At 43.2% G+C, this 17,552-nt stretch overlaps 1 protein-coding gene across 1 annotated transcript in view; it reads right to left on the bottom strand.

Moving 5' to 3' along the window:
• Positions 1-10,365, bottom strand: part of coro1ca (coronin, actin binding protein, 1Ca) — a 39,519-nt gene extending 29,154 nt beyond the window's left edge. Inside the window, exon 1 of the mRNA XM_072664491.1 lies at positions 10,235-10,365. The gene's annotated coding sequence lies outside the window, so the exon portion shown is untranslated. The remainder of the gene's footprint in view (positions 1-10,234) is intronic.
• Between the last annotated feature and the right edge of the window lie 7,187 nt (positions 10,366-17,552).

Here is a 17,552-nt window from a genome sequence, read left to right as displayed (position 1 = left end):
TGTGCGAGTGAGAGATCGCGAGAAAGACACATACATACGCTCTCTAATAGAGGAGTGGTTCGCCCACAGTTCAGGGCAGATGTGCAGACTCCATTCAGGTCAGGCCAGACTGTAGGTCAGCGCATACAGAGACTGCACAGTGGCTGGCTGCTGGCAGTGGGTGACTCACTGAAGCCTGATGTTAGAGACATGGAGCAGAACCTCCATGCCAAGAGACATGCAGTGCTCCAGCCAGTGTTTACCAACACTCTCATGCTGCCTAGCAACGTCCACCAAATAGCCCAGCAGGCATTACTTGCGAAAAATTGGTCCAAGCGGCAGGTCAGATCTGACCTTTTATGTACAAAATGCTCTGAGGAGACACTGCTGGCTTTAAACAGCCAGTCTCTGAAAGTACGTTGGTGTGGTTGGTCTATTAGTGGAAGTTTTAGAAAAGGGGGATGTGTGGGAGGAACGCAGACCAGGACATTCAAAACAAGAAACCTGCAAGGAAATAACACCTACTGAACTTCCTTTTCGGTGTGTGTGTGTGTGTGTGTGTGTGTGTGGAAAAGTCATCAAATCATATGCAGAATACATGTACACATTTCTACCACCGTTCTGATTAAAGGCTATTCCTATTTCTCAACAAAAGGTGCGGTGAGGACCAGCAGAACAGCAGCAATGAGTGAGGATATCAGACTTAGCACTCACCAGACAAAAGACATCACCGACACTTCTGTGAAACAAGCAAGCAACAACCAAGTCACTTACACAACTGCAGGCTTCGAAATTAAATCTTGCACTGCAGTTCAACCACATAATCCTGCCATAATCTGAGGTTACAAGGCCATGCATTGTGGCTGCTGCATACACTGAGGAACTGTGTGTAGAGAGATGCTGAAGGGTATAAAAATGTCCTGTAAAAAGGCAACAATGGAGACTCTCCAGAGCTGCAACATAAAAAGAACAACTGCGCAAATTCAGCGCCAAGCTACACAATATCAATTCCCAGACGGGTGACGGAGCGCTCATCTAATCACTGCTTAGTGGAGCCGCAGAAATGAATGGACTGTGTAAGAACTGTGCTATGTACAGAAAGACATGACCGTGGTCATCTGATCTCATTGGAATTATTTGACTAGATAGAGGTGACAAACACAAAGCTCTTTTTAAAACTCTCAACATCAACCGCAGCAATTTAGCCACAAGCCACTATTCTCTCACTCTGGGCCTTTCGTCAGCTAATGGTGGTGACCTTCAGCAGAGCTTCCATACCAGAAATCAACTACTGCCATAACTTCAGAATTCTGACATCAATGTTCTGAAAGCAAAGAAATAAATATATATATATATATATATATATATATATATATATATATATATATATATATATATATATATATATATATATATATATACATACACACACACACACCTAAACATTAATACATCAAAAAGAGCTTCTGCTTCCATTAAGTCAGTTAGTGGAGCCTCATCTCCAAATCAGGCAAGGTTTACAAGCGTCCGGTTTCCTATAAAGCTCTCAGTACACAAAAGGTAGCATACAGAAAGCTTTGAGTAAGGAAGGCCTGGACAACAGAGCATGAAATTCCAGGTTGCATCCAAAATGGTTTTACAAGGAAATATTCAAAAGAAACAATGGGGTTACATTTAAATACCCCAGCTGCTAAAGATCTTTAAAAAAACACATCAGCAACAACAGCAAGAAGCAGATTAAGTCTGCATGGGTAGAATAAATTCACAAATAAAAAAAGCAGGTGCCATCAACCTACAAAATCTATTACACAAACAAGTCAATCTGGCCTAGAATCCAAGCAAACAACAAGCAGATGCCTGATTTGACCCAAACGGGGCCACACAAAACACCCCCAAGTACAATTGGGGCTGCACTGTCTTCATTTCATTCCCGTGTTTTCAGTGCCTACTTGGCTGTCGGCTCACATTAAGACAGGAGGGTCTTAAAGGGAGATGCATGGGGGAAGAGCAGCACCACCCAGACAAGTTTGCCATCCAGACGAGCCGCCAGGCAAGAAGGCACGCATGACCCAGAAAGAGAAAGAAATCACATGGTCTTCTGGGCATGTTGGGAACACACGTGTGGGCCACAAAAATTAGGTCAAAAAGACAGTACAACCACTGGGGAGAAGACCACATCTGACACAACATGGGTGTAATTCTTGCACATTTCCATTTACTCTCTGCAGCCCTGTCCTCTGTCAGAAAGCATCAGATTCCAAGGTGACAGATTGCAAACTGCAAAGGAAATTTCCTGAAGAAAGTGACTACAGTATAATGTCCACTAAAAAAGAGAAAGAAAAACAAAACAAAAACAGCAATAGTACCAGTCTGTTTAAAAGTTTAAACTTGAGTAAATGTGCTTTCACTGTAGCAGCTCAGGTTTAAGGAGGTTTAACAAGACCATCACTGGACAACTCCGTCAACACAATATTCACTTTGGACAGTGCTCTATGTGAATGAAAGCTGACTGGCCTCTAAAACAAAACCAGGCCACCATATTGTTTAGTTTGACAGTGACAGATTTTGACAGCTTAGTGTGGATTTGGTCATGGCTTGCTGAGGATCCCATCCCTCCCACTCCAATGACAGCATTAGCTGCCATGCTGTGCAGTACAAATGCCCGACACAAAACTATATGGGAGGGGTGTATACTTCCAGAACTGAAATGCCACTGCACAGAAGTGTCTGCTAATTAGCTGACAAGTTGAATCAGGTGTGCTATAGCCACAACAACATTAAGTAGCGCCACTTGAGACTTCCTGCCACAAGGAATTTTCATTATCAATCCCTTTCCTGAACCTGACTATTCTTAGCCAGTCCACATTCTGATTCTTTTTTGCACCCAGAGCACTTAATACAGACCTCTCAACTTTTTAAAATTAAGAAGTAAAACACTGGTCTTAGAGAGGTCCCTAAAAGCAAACACAATCCCTTACGGAAAGTAGATGGGAAGGGCGAAATCTTGGAATCACTGGGTCTTCAACTGCACCTCATGGAAGCAAAGAAGACCTCAGTTTAACCTTCCGCGTCATCATCATCGTCATCGTCAAAAGAAAGATCTAAGTTGCATGCTGGACTGCATGCTTTTTACTTAGGCCAACTTTCTCTTCCCTGGGCAATGAATCAGAGACTGTTGCCGCCTCCACAACCATTATGCGTGGCAATCTCCTCAGTTCCTGAATTCAGCGGTGCACAATGGACGCTTTGTAAGCCCTGTAGCATCACTGACCTGCAGGTCTATGGGGAGGCAGAATAGCAGAAGTGTTCATAGTACATGTGGATGGAGGATTACAGCTAGCTTTAAAACTACTTAAAAAAAAAAAAAAAAAAAAGAGGGCAACATAGACATTTCAGGAAGTCATCTGGGAAGTGTCTGACTGTAAACATGCAAACCTACACATCTCTGCTAATGAACATCTAAACTTTGCTTCCAACACCTTCTGGCTAAGAACCTAAAATGACCCCCAAATGGACTGCAAATGGTACCATTTACTCCATTGACAGGGTTAACAGGATTAACTGTGAATGTGTAACATGAAATATATAACTAGCAAAAAGAGGCTGTACGAAACATTCATAATTTATCTGTGACCATAAAGTAGAAACTCAATGATAAATTAAAACAAATATGCAGATACAGAAATACATGTATTAAATTTACATGGCAGGAAAATCTTTGAATAAAAATAATCTTAGACAAATAGACAAAAATGTTTAAGAATGGTTAAGAATGGTTAAACTGTGCTCACTGCCATTTAAAAAGGTAGAAAATGACCTGGTACCATGCAATCAAATAAAATTGTTAATTATTAATTTAAAATAAATAAATAGTGGTCCAATTGGTCTAATTACAGGAATGCAAGAAAACTGGACCTGTTTATCTACATTAAAACATTCATGCTATATGTTATTTATGTTATTAGCTTAGTGGTGTTCTCTGGAACTGTGCTCAAAACTTATGACTGAAGATATCGCTGGTCTCCACGTGTTGAGATTTTTTCAGGAGTGCTATAAAACCCAGGCACATTGTTCTGCTCTGACATAACTCAGTCTGAGACAGAGTGTAAGCAAGGAGGAGAGAGGGAGGAAAAAGAATAAGAGAGAGAAGCACACGTTCACGGAAAGCCAGAATGTCTTCTTTAATTTCACTCTTGACTCTGGCACTTTTAACACCATACATGGTTATGTTCAAGCATCCCAATTACCATGTTTCCCCTGCACTCGTGCCCTAGTACTTCAACTACTATGAAATCCATACACAGCTTGAGAACTGCTGGGCTCGTACTCATGAAGCTTCTCGGAGTAGAGGTGCTGGACTGTTTCAGCAAGGAAACCAAAGGGGATGCTGCTACTATGTCAACTTATAACTGGAAAAATGAAAGAAAAAAAAACACACAAAAAAAAAAAAACCTGTAAACAGCCACCTGTAAACTCAAAATAAATGTTACATTTCTATGTAATACAAAGATATAGATACAGTGCAAAAATTAGACAAGGACAGAGAAGGACATTCTTAATGATCAGACATCAGTGTTGTCCCACAGTTCCCATTTTGATGTATCTCTAATCTCGTATGTAAATAAAAATCAGTAGTTATGGGGCCCAGATTGCCCATGTTAGTGCATCCCTTTTTGTCTCTCAAACAGTGCAGTCAGATCTAAATTGCTAATCTTACAATTAGGAGTACTTCTTATTAACCATACACGTATACGTAATGTATTGCACTCCTAAACAAGGGTGAGCTGTCAGCAATTTGAAAACAAAAATTGCATGCTTCCTGAAATTTAGAATATTCACAAAACTAAATCTTCTGGAGTGGGGTTGGTTTTGTTTTCTTTGCAATCAGATCAGACACCAGTCATTTAAGATGGTTTGCACATTCTCAACAGCCATCGACATTTTGTAACCACAGATGACGGAACAGCATTAGCTCCACTAATATACTGCATGTCAATTTCAAGTGTCTTAGGTTTCCAGTTGCATTAAGTGGTTGCTAACACCCCACTTATACGGAAAGGCAAAGTAGGTAAGTCAAAATGACAATACTCTACATCTCTACAAGTTATTCTGCCATCTTTAGCAGTGAGTTTGCCACATCAGTGTTCTCTGTTGCACATCAGTTTGGCAAAGAGTCTTTACATTCTGCTTTCTATTCCTGAAGAATTGCTCATTCTTTTATGTGACTGGTGATGATTACTGCTTCCCAGTGCATGAGGAACCAGCACTAATTATTCTATACTGTGCTACAGTCTCTAAAACTTACAAATCAACCAACCCAATATTTTTTATTGCAATGTTCATGCTTTAGAATACAGCATAATATATGGAATACAGTATTACAAAAAGGCAATTTTACACAAGGTGCATAAAATGTCAATTAATGCTACTTGCTTGTAGCATTAGTCTCAATCGTCTCAAACAGCTCAATCAACTGTTCAAAGCACTGTTTGAAACTGGGAATACAAAGACAATTACGTCACCTAAACCCCTTTCCTTCGAGAGCGCAGAGAGAAAACCTTTGGAATTCCAGCGAAAACACTGCCTTTCTCAGGAGCGAGATAAGGTGCATGTTCCTGGCATGCCTTCTCGTGAAATTCCCATTGGGATATGACAGAATGCAGCTGATTGGCAGAGCTGTACTGTTTCACATGTTTTGTTTGTAATCTGAAATGTCAGTCTTAAGGTAAAATACACCCAGGAGTCACATTATTCCCATATAAAGTAACCTACACTGGCTTTCCAAAACAGATTGAGAAAGTTATCTCAAGAGTGTACTAACGGATTTTGAACACCTCATTCCTGAGCTTTATAATGAATGTACACTTTACCTGAAAAAGGATTTATTTTTAAGTAATACCAGTTTTTCCTTTTTGATTTAAATCCAAGCATCTGTTAATACTTGCAGTATTAACAGAGGCTTATATTAAGTACCAACACAAAGAACTTCAACTACTCAGTGGTTATAGACCATCCCATCTACATATTTTATTACATTCCTGTAAACATATATAGGCACTTTAGCCTACTGATAAAACATTTTTTTTTACTTAAATAAAATCACTTTACAGCCCAACAAGACATTTCAAGGTTTTTCAAGGTTAATATTCTTGTGGCAAACACAAAATGCATAGGAAAGGTATTCTTTTTACATCCAGTAAATAATATCTCCTGCATTTCCCTGCTTCAGACTAATCTTGGGTAAAGCTTTATCCTCACCAATCACATGGCTCATTCCACTCACACAGTATGAACAAAAGTATGTATTCCTTAAGTGCTCTGCAGGTCAGTAGTGTGCAAACGCTTTTCTAGCATGCTACATCATCCATTGCTCTGTCTCTGTGTCCGTTACTTGTTTGTTTGTCCAACTGGCCATACAGACATTATGTGTGTGCATTCCCTGGATGTAGAACAATGAACAAGAACCAGAAAAGGGGCATGGTACTTCCATCTGTGTTTCCACTATAGATTTATTTTATCTGCCGACAATTAAACTGCTTTGTAAAAATGATATAAATCTATAATAAAAAAAATACTAATTAAAGCAAAAGAATCCGTAGCACACTAGCACAGACCATATCCACACCCCAGCCATATCAAGAGTTCTCTGATAGACTAACAAACTCAATAATACAACTTTTTCACTCAACTCTCAAAAACTGCTGGATGTAACTCTGTTCTCTGGAACATAACAGTATTATTAGCAGTAACTGGTCACAGTGCCAGTATGAACCCAATATGGATATCTGTATTATCAGTGTATTTTTATGAAAAATGCTTTCATACACCAAAATAGCAAGGCTTGACTGTACTAGCTCATTGACTGCCTCTTTAGAGCCAATTCAAACAAAAGCAAGCTGCAATGAGACAGAACGTCAGCAGCCCTTTTTAATCACGCCACCACTCCCCCATCACGCTAATCACAGTAAAATGGGATTAATTTTTAATCAGAAGGGCTCGCTCCAGGCATGCATGAGGAAAAGACAGCAAGGTTGACAGAACAGGGCGCAGCATAAAGATGAAATGAGCCAAGCATATAGGAGGCAGATCAACCAGTTTAGAGTGTGCTTGAGATTTCAAACATATTTACATCTTGGAACTCCCACTTTTCCAAAGTGTCACAGAATCTACACAAAGAGTGACTTACATGTTTAATTCAATTCTAATGACTGAAGGATAACCACCAATGACATCATGCTAACTGGTCAGACTAGCCTTCTGTCATATTATCCAAATTACTGTTATTCTTTTAAAGTATGGCATTTGAAAGAACTAGGTGGGGCTGGTAGAGTATTATGAAAGTTATATTGATAGTATGGACTATAATTTACAATAACCGTGATGGTGCCAAAAAATTAGCCATAAAACAAGAAAGGAACACATGCAAGCCAATAAACATCATCTGGTCTGTTACCACGAAATCAAAAAGTTGGAAAACTCAGAAACTCAAATAGATTCAAAACTCAAAGTGAAAGTAGAAATCAAATTCCTTTGTAATTACTTTCCTGACTTTCAAATGCCAAACGCTTATTTTGCAACAGTTGTGGCAACAAGAATACTCTAAAAGATTACTATTCAGTCTCTACCTCACACACTTCCTAAACTGCATCCTTTCCAGCCTTGAGGCCACCTCTCTGCATCCTTTGCCTAATTTTAACCAGCACCCTGACCCATTTCCCGCCAAGTACAAACAAGACATGCGAGTCGTGAGAGATGATTGTAAGTGCAACCACACCCACGCGATCAGTGACCTACACTGATGTGTGCCGACACCCAGCCCCAACATAACCATATCAAGACTCGGCTCAATGTCACATAGGCTGCTATTGGACGCTAGCAGAATCACTGGCCAGTAGGGCTTCAGGAATTTAAACAAAGGCCTGCAATGCAAACTCAAACACAAATCAATTCGGCCACAGCCAAAGGCAAAGTAGCTGGTCTTCTTCAGGCTTGTGAATGAAATCTTTCACCACATTTTATCATAAGTCATAGATTGCCTTCTTTATTAGCTACAGACAGGCCCTGGAAGCAACATGGGAGGTAGCACACAGTCAGCAAGCCCAATCCATAGCAATTAACAGAATAAAGATATTCAGACGTCAGCTTGACTTGGACAGCCCATTTGTCTCTTTTGACACTTGTTAGTTTATTTGGTCAATCTCCTTTTCAAAATATCATCAAGTCAACTGCCAACTTTGTTGGGTTTTTTTCTTTCAGAGACACATTTAGCAGCCTACAGCCCAGGAAGCTGGTGAGTCGTCAGTCAAGGAAACTAAAAAGCAACATAAGGATGTGGCAGACATGTGGGCAGCCACAGAAACTGCCATGTTTCATGATCTTCGCAACCACACACTGTGACCCCTCAGTTTCAACCACACCAGCAAGAAAGACTGAGCGTTTTAAGACACGCACACACCTCTAGAGTCATGGCACGTAGTTGCCTGCACAGGAACTCCCTGATGAAGTAAGTGCAGCGATCAAACAGTCCAGGCAATAAACACAGTCAAAACTGTGAAACTTCTGAATCCCATAAAATAACAACAACGGTCAACAACACATCTTCAACTTCAATAACTGACAGTTCAATTTCTGCACATCATGTATATAATCAAATGCTATTCACTTAACAGTGAATGGTCTTAATGGCTGATGGGAGCACATCGTCGCCTGGAAATGCAAAAACATTTTACCGCAGTAGTTTAGTAATCTAAACATTCTGCTTTAGGAGAAAAGGTATGCAAACAGCATTCTTACAGTATTAAAGGTGTGCATGGCCATCCTTACTGTACTCTGCAGTAACAGTGCAGGCCATACAGCACAATCAGCAGTGTGCACAGGGTCAGATTAAGAAGCCTTTGGTGCTCCTGGCCATTCCAGTTATAGCATATCGGCTGAGCTGTAGTCCTGATTCAGCACGTGGGTCCACATGGCTACCAGATCAGGCAAAAAATCAAGACAGCCAGGATCCAACTACTCGGACGAAAGCACTCATTCATCTCCCTTTCTCTTTCCTCCCTCCCCCTCCCTCTCCAGCAGCCTACTAAGCAATGCCCCATTATCACCCTACATTAATCGGTCCCCCATTCATTCGTGACCAGCGAAAAGGAGGAAGCAGCCGCGGTTTGCTTAACTTTAAGGCTATTTTCACAACATCAGATCACTCTGGTTTCACGACAGGAACTCACCGACAACTGTGCTCCCTTACTGCCTTCAGAGATCTGGTGAATCGGGTTATCCTAAACAAGTTAAGTCTTACAGGAGCACACAGCTGTAGCTAGGTAGCTATCTAGCTATATATCCGAGTCGACGACCATTCAAATAAGACAACAGGAGCAGGAACTTCTGCCCAATGTCTCTCGAACAGAGCAAAACGCAGGAATAGCAGCTGCTCCACCGCCCCTAACCACACCGACTGGAAAAACGAGTGCATGTCACTTCATGTTCAGTTGCATAAGAGGAAGAGGCAAAGTACTACTGCTTACTAAATGGTCTTCTCGAAACACCGTGCCTACCTTGGCTAGCTAGCTATACCTGTCCACTATCACAAATGTAGATAGCACTTGCTAGCGAACCTTCCTAACCTACGTTTTAGCTAGAAGACCAAACAACCCATTAATCCAGCTGTTCAACACTGGCCTGGGAATGAATGCTAAAGCTAACGGACTGCACAGTGAGCTCGAGGTTTCAGGTGCGACTTTTTTTGGTCAATTCTGTTTAAACGTTTAAACGAATACATGGTCAGGTCTGTTAAAACGACTCGCACAGCAAACCCTCAGTCCTCAGAAAGTCCCGGTCCCCATCATTTTCGCTCGAAAGTCACTGCTGACCCAGCTGTGGCTGTGTTAGCCCGGACGGACAACTTTGTCTCCCTCAGAAACGACCCCATTCAGCGCTTCCTCCGCTCGCCTCAAACTCAGCTCGGTTGAAAACTGGCGTGTGTTAAAGATTCATTCGCATACGAGGACGCTTTAATGGAGGGAAAAACACACCAGTCCTGTTGAAACCGGAGAGAAAGTGCCTGGCTAAGTTTGCAGTTTTGGGCGAGCTTACAACTAGCTAGCTAGCTAGCGAACATCAACGAGCTAGCTAGCTGGCTGGCTAACGTTCCTCCCCACAGCAGCGTTTAAAACGGAGCGAAGTTGGAACGAATTATGGACACGAAACATTTCCCATAACGACAAAACAGTAGCTAGCCTGACACTTGAACAGGTCTTACCTTCTCAGCTAGAGCAGGAGCAATCCCTCGACCAGCGGTAACTGTGTGAGATTTAACGCGTAACTACTGCTGCTTTTTAATATCCAACGGCCCCACAGCGGCTTTGAATGTTCGCTGCCCTCAGCGCGGTGGACTCGCCTTCCCAGCCCTTCTGGCACCGGCACCGGAGGACACGCCCCTCTCCGCCTTTTCGAACCATATTTGGAAATCCCCACCGTTCAGTGGCAGCCGAATCGACCAATGAAGAGGCGCGCTGCTAACAGCTCCGCCCATGTCAGCGTGTAAACAGGTAAACAAAGACAGACTCGTAAACAGCCTTAAAAGAATAGCCACGGATTTAGCCAGCAAGCTAATAAGATGCTGTGATTTAAGGGTCCCTCAGTTATTCCTGGTTAAGTAAAGCATACAAATATATTTTTAAGTCTTTTTTTTATTCCAAGCGAGATTTTAAAGTAAACAAAAAACATCATACACAAAAAATAAATAAATGAAAAAATATCCTTCACTATATTGTAGATTCACTGCTTTTTTTTTTTTTTTTGCTTTTTTTTGGAAAAGTACAGACACCTTTTCCACAAGATGGCACTATAATGCCGTTTCCGAGGTGAAGGGGTTCAGAGAGTGCATACCAGATTTACTCAGAGCGCTTCTGCTTCTGTTTCTGTCCTAATAATTCAGATTTATGGACAGTGGATGGCTTATAACCGATCCCAGATCTGCAGCCTCAGAGGCCCTGATCGGAATTAAACAAGGAGGGGGGCTTCTCACACCAGCCTTAAAGAGGAATTCCACTGAGGTTTTTACATTTCTCCTGAAGGAGATGGTTCAAACGAAAACCAAGTCGTCAAAAGTTTTTGGATGAGGGATGCTCCGTTCGAGAGAAATTTACAGAGGCAGAACTACTCAAAGTGGTGGTGAATGGAACCAGGCGTTCAAAAAGTTTTTTTTTTTTTTTTTTTGCATTGTTGTGTGTATCACGCCTAATAAAATTGGCAACATGCCTAATTGGCCTATTGGCAACATGCCTAATGCCAGGGGTGGGCTAGAGTGGTACAAAGCCGCTCAGCATCCAACTCATGCTCCTGCCTCTGAAAGCAATCAAATCCTCACAGCTATGCTCCAAAATCTAGTAGAAAGCCTTCCCTGAATAGTAGAGATATCAGAAGAAACAGTGAATGGTGTCTTAAAACTTTTGTCCATACATAATGTAGTCCACATCTTTTATTCGAATCAGGAGACAACACTGACCAAGTCACTCTGGCCAAAGCTAACAACTGTGCCATCGACACCCCTGTGCTAAAGCTAGCTTGGTTGTTTTTTTATCAGCCTGCAAATCAAACGCTAGGCTAGCAGTCAGGATTGGTTAAGAGATTGCTGATGTCAGCAAGGTAGCTAGCTGCCTAGCTATCGACGTAAGTCCCTTTTGTTTGGTTGTTTTGCATTGTTTAAATGAAAAAAGGGTCAGAAAATAAAGGTGTTATCCGGTATGTTAACCAATCACTCTGGCTACCACTCTTACACCACTACACAGTGCAGGTGTCACTGATTAAAAAATCTGCAATCTTGTTTGTGACCAAGTTATGATAGAGTTACACTAATACAGGGGTGTCTAATCCACATTCTAGAGATCTACCAGGCTTGATCCAGGTGACAAAGGTCTTCCCAGGCATCCGGATATTAGAGCCAGGTGTGTTTGGTCTCTACACTCCAGGGTGAGAGATCACCAGGAGCAGGACTAGGCACTAGGCACTAGCCTTCACATCTTACCTTTCCGTGTTGACGATTTCCTCTCCAGGAGTTTATCTGGGGATTTTTTCGGCAGATCAAACGCAGCCTTCATCTGCGCCACTTTGACAGACTGCGCAGGGTCGAAAGCTGCATCAGCTTTGGGCTCTGCTGGCTTGCTCCACTCCCTCATCTTCTCGTGCAGCTGGATGGTCTCTTTTATCAGGTCAGATACAGGCCTGCTTTTCGGAGCGCTCTGTGCTTTCTCTCTTACCGTGACGCCACCTTGCGTGTCTGAAGGAGCCTGGTCATTCCTTGTTGCATCACTTTGATCAGTTTGGCTCGACTTTAGAGCAGCAGGGTTGGAAGCAAGAGCTTGTCCAGTTGCTTGTGGTGCAAGCTCACACTGTCCCGCGTTGTGCTGGATACTGCCCAACGGATGGGAACTTTGCTCATCCAGAAGAGTTGTATTCTTGGTCTCATATTCCTTCAAACCAGCATCAGCACATGCAATTATGGGGCCTTGAAGGCCAAGTTTTGGGTCATTTGTCTTTAGTGGGTTCACAAGCAGGGAAGAATCGATCAAGGCCACATTGGTCTTTGATTCGACATGTGAAAGCAGTGGCTTCTTTTCTGGCCTGTCCTTTTCATGACCTGTGGTGATCTCAGGGGGAGAACTGGACACAGATGTTTCCTGTTGAATATGACTTTTCTCAACGTACTGGCTCTCTCTGTCTCTCTCTGATGACGTCACCTCACGCAAGGGCTTGTCTCGATCCATCTCCGAGACTTTGGTTGATCGCATGTCCAAATTTCTGTCCACTGACGTCACATCACCTGATACCTTGCCTCCATCTCTCTCGGATGCCGTGTTCTTGCCAGAAGGCTCGTTCCAGTCTTTGGATAATGACATCATCCTGCCTGAGAAGTTGTCCCCATCTTTGGCGGAAAGCACATCTCGATCTCGCTTTTCTCCGCCGTCGATTAGACCTTCTTTAGTTTCCATTAAAGCACATAAGACCAAATGGGGGCTGGATACAGCCTTAGTGTCATGTGCAATGCCAGGGACTGACAGCACCTCTGGCTGGGCACTCTCAACTGTGGCAAGCGTCTCGGGCGTCCAGATACCAGTTTTAGGAGAGAGCTTGTTGTCTGTTCTGCTTGTGGAGGATATGATATTCTCATCGTTTTTGTTCTGTAATGTGGGTTTGTTTTGGCCAAGCACGCATTCATTGGCAGACCCAGTGGTTGCAGGAGATGCCTCTTCCGTCTCCGTCCCTTGTGGAGATGAAGACGTGTTCCAAGCTTTAATATCAAAAGAGCGAGAAAAGCCCTTTGAAAAAGGCTCTGATTCTTCCCTCTCCTCACTCTCACCTCCAGCCAGTGGTGTATTACATGAAGCATAAACCTCTCTGTTTTTCTTCACTTCATCAGTGCCTGGCACGGAGGGGCGATCGTCCTTTTTCTGGTGGTCTTTACAGTGATTGTTAAGGACCAAGGATGCTGTTACAGAAACATCAGGGTTAGACATGCTCCTCCTTCCCGTTGTCAATGTTAATACTGTCTGCTCTGGTTTACTCTTGGGGTTACAATCTGTGGCCTGGTGCACTTTAGCTTCTCTCTCGTCTGTGCTGATATCCCTCGGAGAGGAATCTCCACTGTTCAGGATTTCAGGTATCTCTGCAGTCAACACCTCTGTTGTCCTAAGGGGTGATCCATCTCCTCTGGCAACAGATGGTATTTCCATGTTTTGCTCTACTCCAGGACATCTGGGAGACGCCGTCTCATTAGACTTTCCGTTCTCTTGAGATTCAGATTTGGCTGAGCTGCATTTTAAAGCAGAGGAGACCCGTGGATCAGAGATCAGTACTGTAGCAGCAGGTCCACCTAGGGACGTTTCTGAACTTGATGATGCCGATGTAATAGCATTTAGTGTTGCTATGCTGTTCTTCTGTTCTCTGGCTCTAGATGATGCCTCAGGCTTCAGCACAGGACTTCCATCTGAAGCATTGGCATCACTGACATTCTCAGTCACTGTGAATGCCTTGAGGTTCATGGTGTTTCCTTCTTGTTTCTTAAGCTTGTCTACATCTTCCTGCTCAGATTGCATGTTGATTCTCCCCCTGGAAGTGACTGCATCCATGCTAGGGTGCTTGTTGCTAAGTTGAGGGTCCTCATCCTTGTCAAGCGAGTCCATTCCAAGGCCATGAAAGTTCTCCTGATGATGCGGAATAGGCGTCCATTCCTGACTCCTCACTGAACTCTCCGGGTCCATTCTGTTGCTCTTTTCTGCCACAGCTGTGGGCTCTGGAACAGGTTCTGAAGAGCCGGCCACCTCGGCGCACAACGTGCCTCTCTCAGAGACTCTGCTATCATGTGGCTGCCGTGAAGCCCAAGGTTCAGCCCTGCCTCCCTCTCCTCCTCCTCTTTCTTCCCCAACGTTCTCTCCCGCTCCATCCCCTCCCTTCGTCCAGGCTGTCTGTGCCTGATACATGGGAGGGCTCTGTTTTGCGTGAGAAAGCGTGTCCAGCTCTAGGGTAGGTAATGTTGGCTCCATGCCTGGGACCAGGTCCAGACTTTCACCGCCCGCTCCTGCTTGATCCTCCCCTTCTGTGCAGGTCACCTCGCTAGGATTTCCTTCCTCCCCGGCCTCCTCTGGCTCTGGGCTGGGTCCCTCTTCCTCCAGGCCTGTTGGACCGCCCTCCTGTTCACTCGCCCCCCTGCCTTGGTTCTGTCCCATTGCATTCTGTGGAAAGAGAGATTATGTTATTGCTGGAGTCTCGTGGTGGTGGGCTAACTGCATGTTACAGAACGATGCCATGGGTAAGGCATGCCAGCAATGCCTGATCTTATCTTGCACAAGGCTGAGCTCTCCCCACTCCTACACATTCACTCCCCATTCTCTCTGTATATGTATCATTATGACGTTAGCTAACCGTATCAGTTTCATGCTGCTCTGCTTTGGTCATGTAAGTACCTTTCCTGTACTAATTGACAAGCACTGCTGCAATTTCACGCGTGTCCCAACTACTCGACTCAGTGATGTTGTGAACTCTGACCTTTTGTGGGAACTGAGTGTTTTCCCTCGGAGATCTTGTGACCGAGGCATTTCTGAACAGCCATTGATCGTTCATGCTGCTCTCGTTACGTGGACCACGGCGTCAGCAGGAAAGCGGGAATTAGAGTCACAAGGTTTCACTGGAGATCTTACCAGTGAATCGCTTGCTCTCACTCTATTACTCCCTCACTTTAGCTGTTAATGCTACTATCAGACACACTGGCTACAGCTACGGGCCGAGTGGTGTCGCAGCGCTGCATAAGGGTACATGATGTTGCACCCCTTGTTTTCCCTCTAAACTCTCTCTATCTGCTTTCAATCTGAATATGAAATTTGTCTCACAGTCTTGATCTGTCACAGAACTTGTATACAGCCTCTTTGTGGTCTGTCCTCTCACTCCGTCCGACACGCTCACACACAACATTATTTTGGCACTGAAGGACCTGAATCACACATCTTTAAGGTGAAGGGCAATCCACAGTTTTTTCCACACATTATTTTTTAAAGACTTTAGCCATTTTCCTTGAGATGCTGTGCCAGGCCTTCACTGCAGTCACCTACCTTCTGCTGCTGCTTCTGCCTTCACTTTGGTCTTCAGTAAGTGAAAAATATCCTCATTTGGGTTGAGGTCAGGTGACTGACTCAGCCAGTTAAGAACATTCCATTTCAAGGTCTTGGGTGGCTTTCATAGTATCTCTTAAGCCATTATGCATTGGGTCTACTCTGAAGCACTGTTCTATCAATTTGCAGCATTCGACTGAAGAGTTATACACTTTAGAATGCATCCTGCTGCTTTTATCAGCAGTCACGTCATCAATAAACACCACTGACAGCCATACATGCTCATGCCATACACTGCCTCCACCATGTTTGACAGATGGTGTGGTATGCCTTGTATAATGAGCCCATATTTTCCTTTGCCATACTCTTCACTTCTCATCATGATGGTTTCGTATATCCAAGGATTCTTGTTTCAGGAATGGTCAGGCGTGTGTAGATGTTTTCTGTCAGTCTAATCTGACCTTTCTGTTCTTGAGTGTTAGCAGTGGTTCCGATGTTGAGGTAAATCCTCAGTATTTACTTTCATGAAGACACTTGTACTCATCCCTTGACATGAAGTATTTTGGTCTCTCCTCGTTCATACAGATAAGAGCCTGGTCTTGTGTGAGTGCAAAAAACTGCCCAACGTCACAAAGATGGCCGCCCAGTGAACAGACTTTGGTTTGACTTTGTTGGCCCGCCCCTACCCAGAAATGAAGATTCTGATTGGCTTTGCCTCAGAGTTTGAATAGGCTCATAGTGTTGAACTTGCATCAGTATTTCTTTGGACTTCATATTAAGGGTCAGTTTCCCAGACAGGAATTAAGCCAAATCCAGGCCTACCTTGTCCTTTCAATGGGGAATCTTCATTTAGCATTTAGGACTAGACTTAATCACTGTCTGAGAAAAAAAATCAACCCTGTTTAACTCCTTGAATTAAAGCTAAAGGCCCACACTTCAATCACAAATTAATTGCTCCATTGCTTCAAAATTCAGAAAATTGTGTCACTGTCAAAATACTTATGGAGTCAACTGTATGTGGACAGAAATCTCCACTCTCCAAGAGTCACCATCAGTTTGTAACTGCTACCACGTATGTACTGCAGTCATTGACATTGGTACTGTGTTGAGGTGTATTTAGTTTTATTTTAGAAAATTATCCTGTTTGTTGTCTAAGTCACAATTAAAGACAAACTCAGTGTAACTAAACAAAAACACGAACATGTTTATTATTGAGTAATTTTGGCAAGTGTGCTTCAGGTCATTGTCTTGTTGCATAACCCAGTGTCTCTTCAGCTTGAGATCATAAATTGCTGCCCTTACATTCTTCTGTAAAATGTTTTATAACATCTTTGAATTAATTTTCCTTCAATGATCATAAGGCGTCCAGGCCCAAATTGTGCAGTCTTTTGTAGGATTTGCTCTTAACCAGTCTTTGTTTTGCCTATTTAACTGAAACAACTTACTTTTAGCCTGGATGTTTACTCAATGTGCTCAATAGAGGTTTAGTTGAATTCTGTTTGGCCATAAATGTTACAAAGATAACGATCATCCACGTTTTATTACTTCCAAAGAGTTCACCTACTTTTTCTAGCAGCTGTAAGGCAGTTCAGTCTCCTGCCAAACACTGACCAGCTGCCGACAGGCACATGCCATTTGTGTACTCTTTCGAAATCTTGCTCTGAATGATCTTTCGCTCTCTCTTGCTGGTATCACCTCCCCGAAAGCTCCACTTTCCCCTCAGGGTGGTGCGTTGCAGATTCTTTGTCTGTACTCAATGACTCCTCTTTACCTACGCGAACAGGAAACACATCCATCATCTGCTATCTTGGTGTCATCCCTTCTACAGGAAAGATTATACACTTGTATGTGCTGAAGGTGCAGAGGCCACATCAATAGTGATGTGTTTACCAGATACTGTTCCATTCCTCAGCTGTGTTGTTGAAAAACTGAGACTCAAGATTTCGCGCGGACTGTCCAAATGTTTTTGCATGA

The sequence above is a fragment of the Salminus brasiliensis genome, chromosome 20 (assembly GCF_030463535.1).
Source record: "Salminus brasiliensis chromosome 20, fSalBra1.hap2, whole genome shotgun sequence".
Taxonomy (NCBI): Eukaryota; Metazoa; Chordata; class Actinopteri; order Characiformes; family Bryconidae; genus Salminus; species Salminus brasiliensis.
This window is presented reverse-complemented; position numbering and strand designations above follow the sequence as displayed.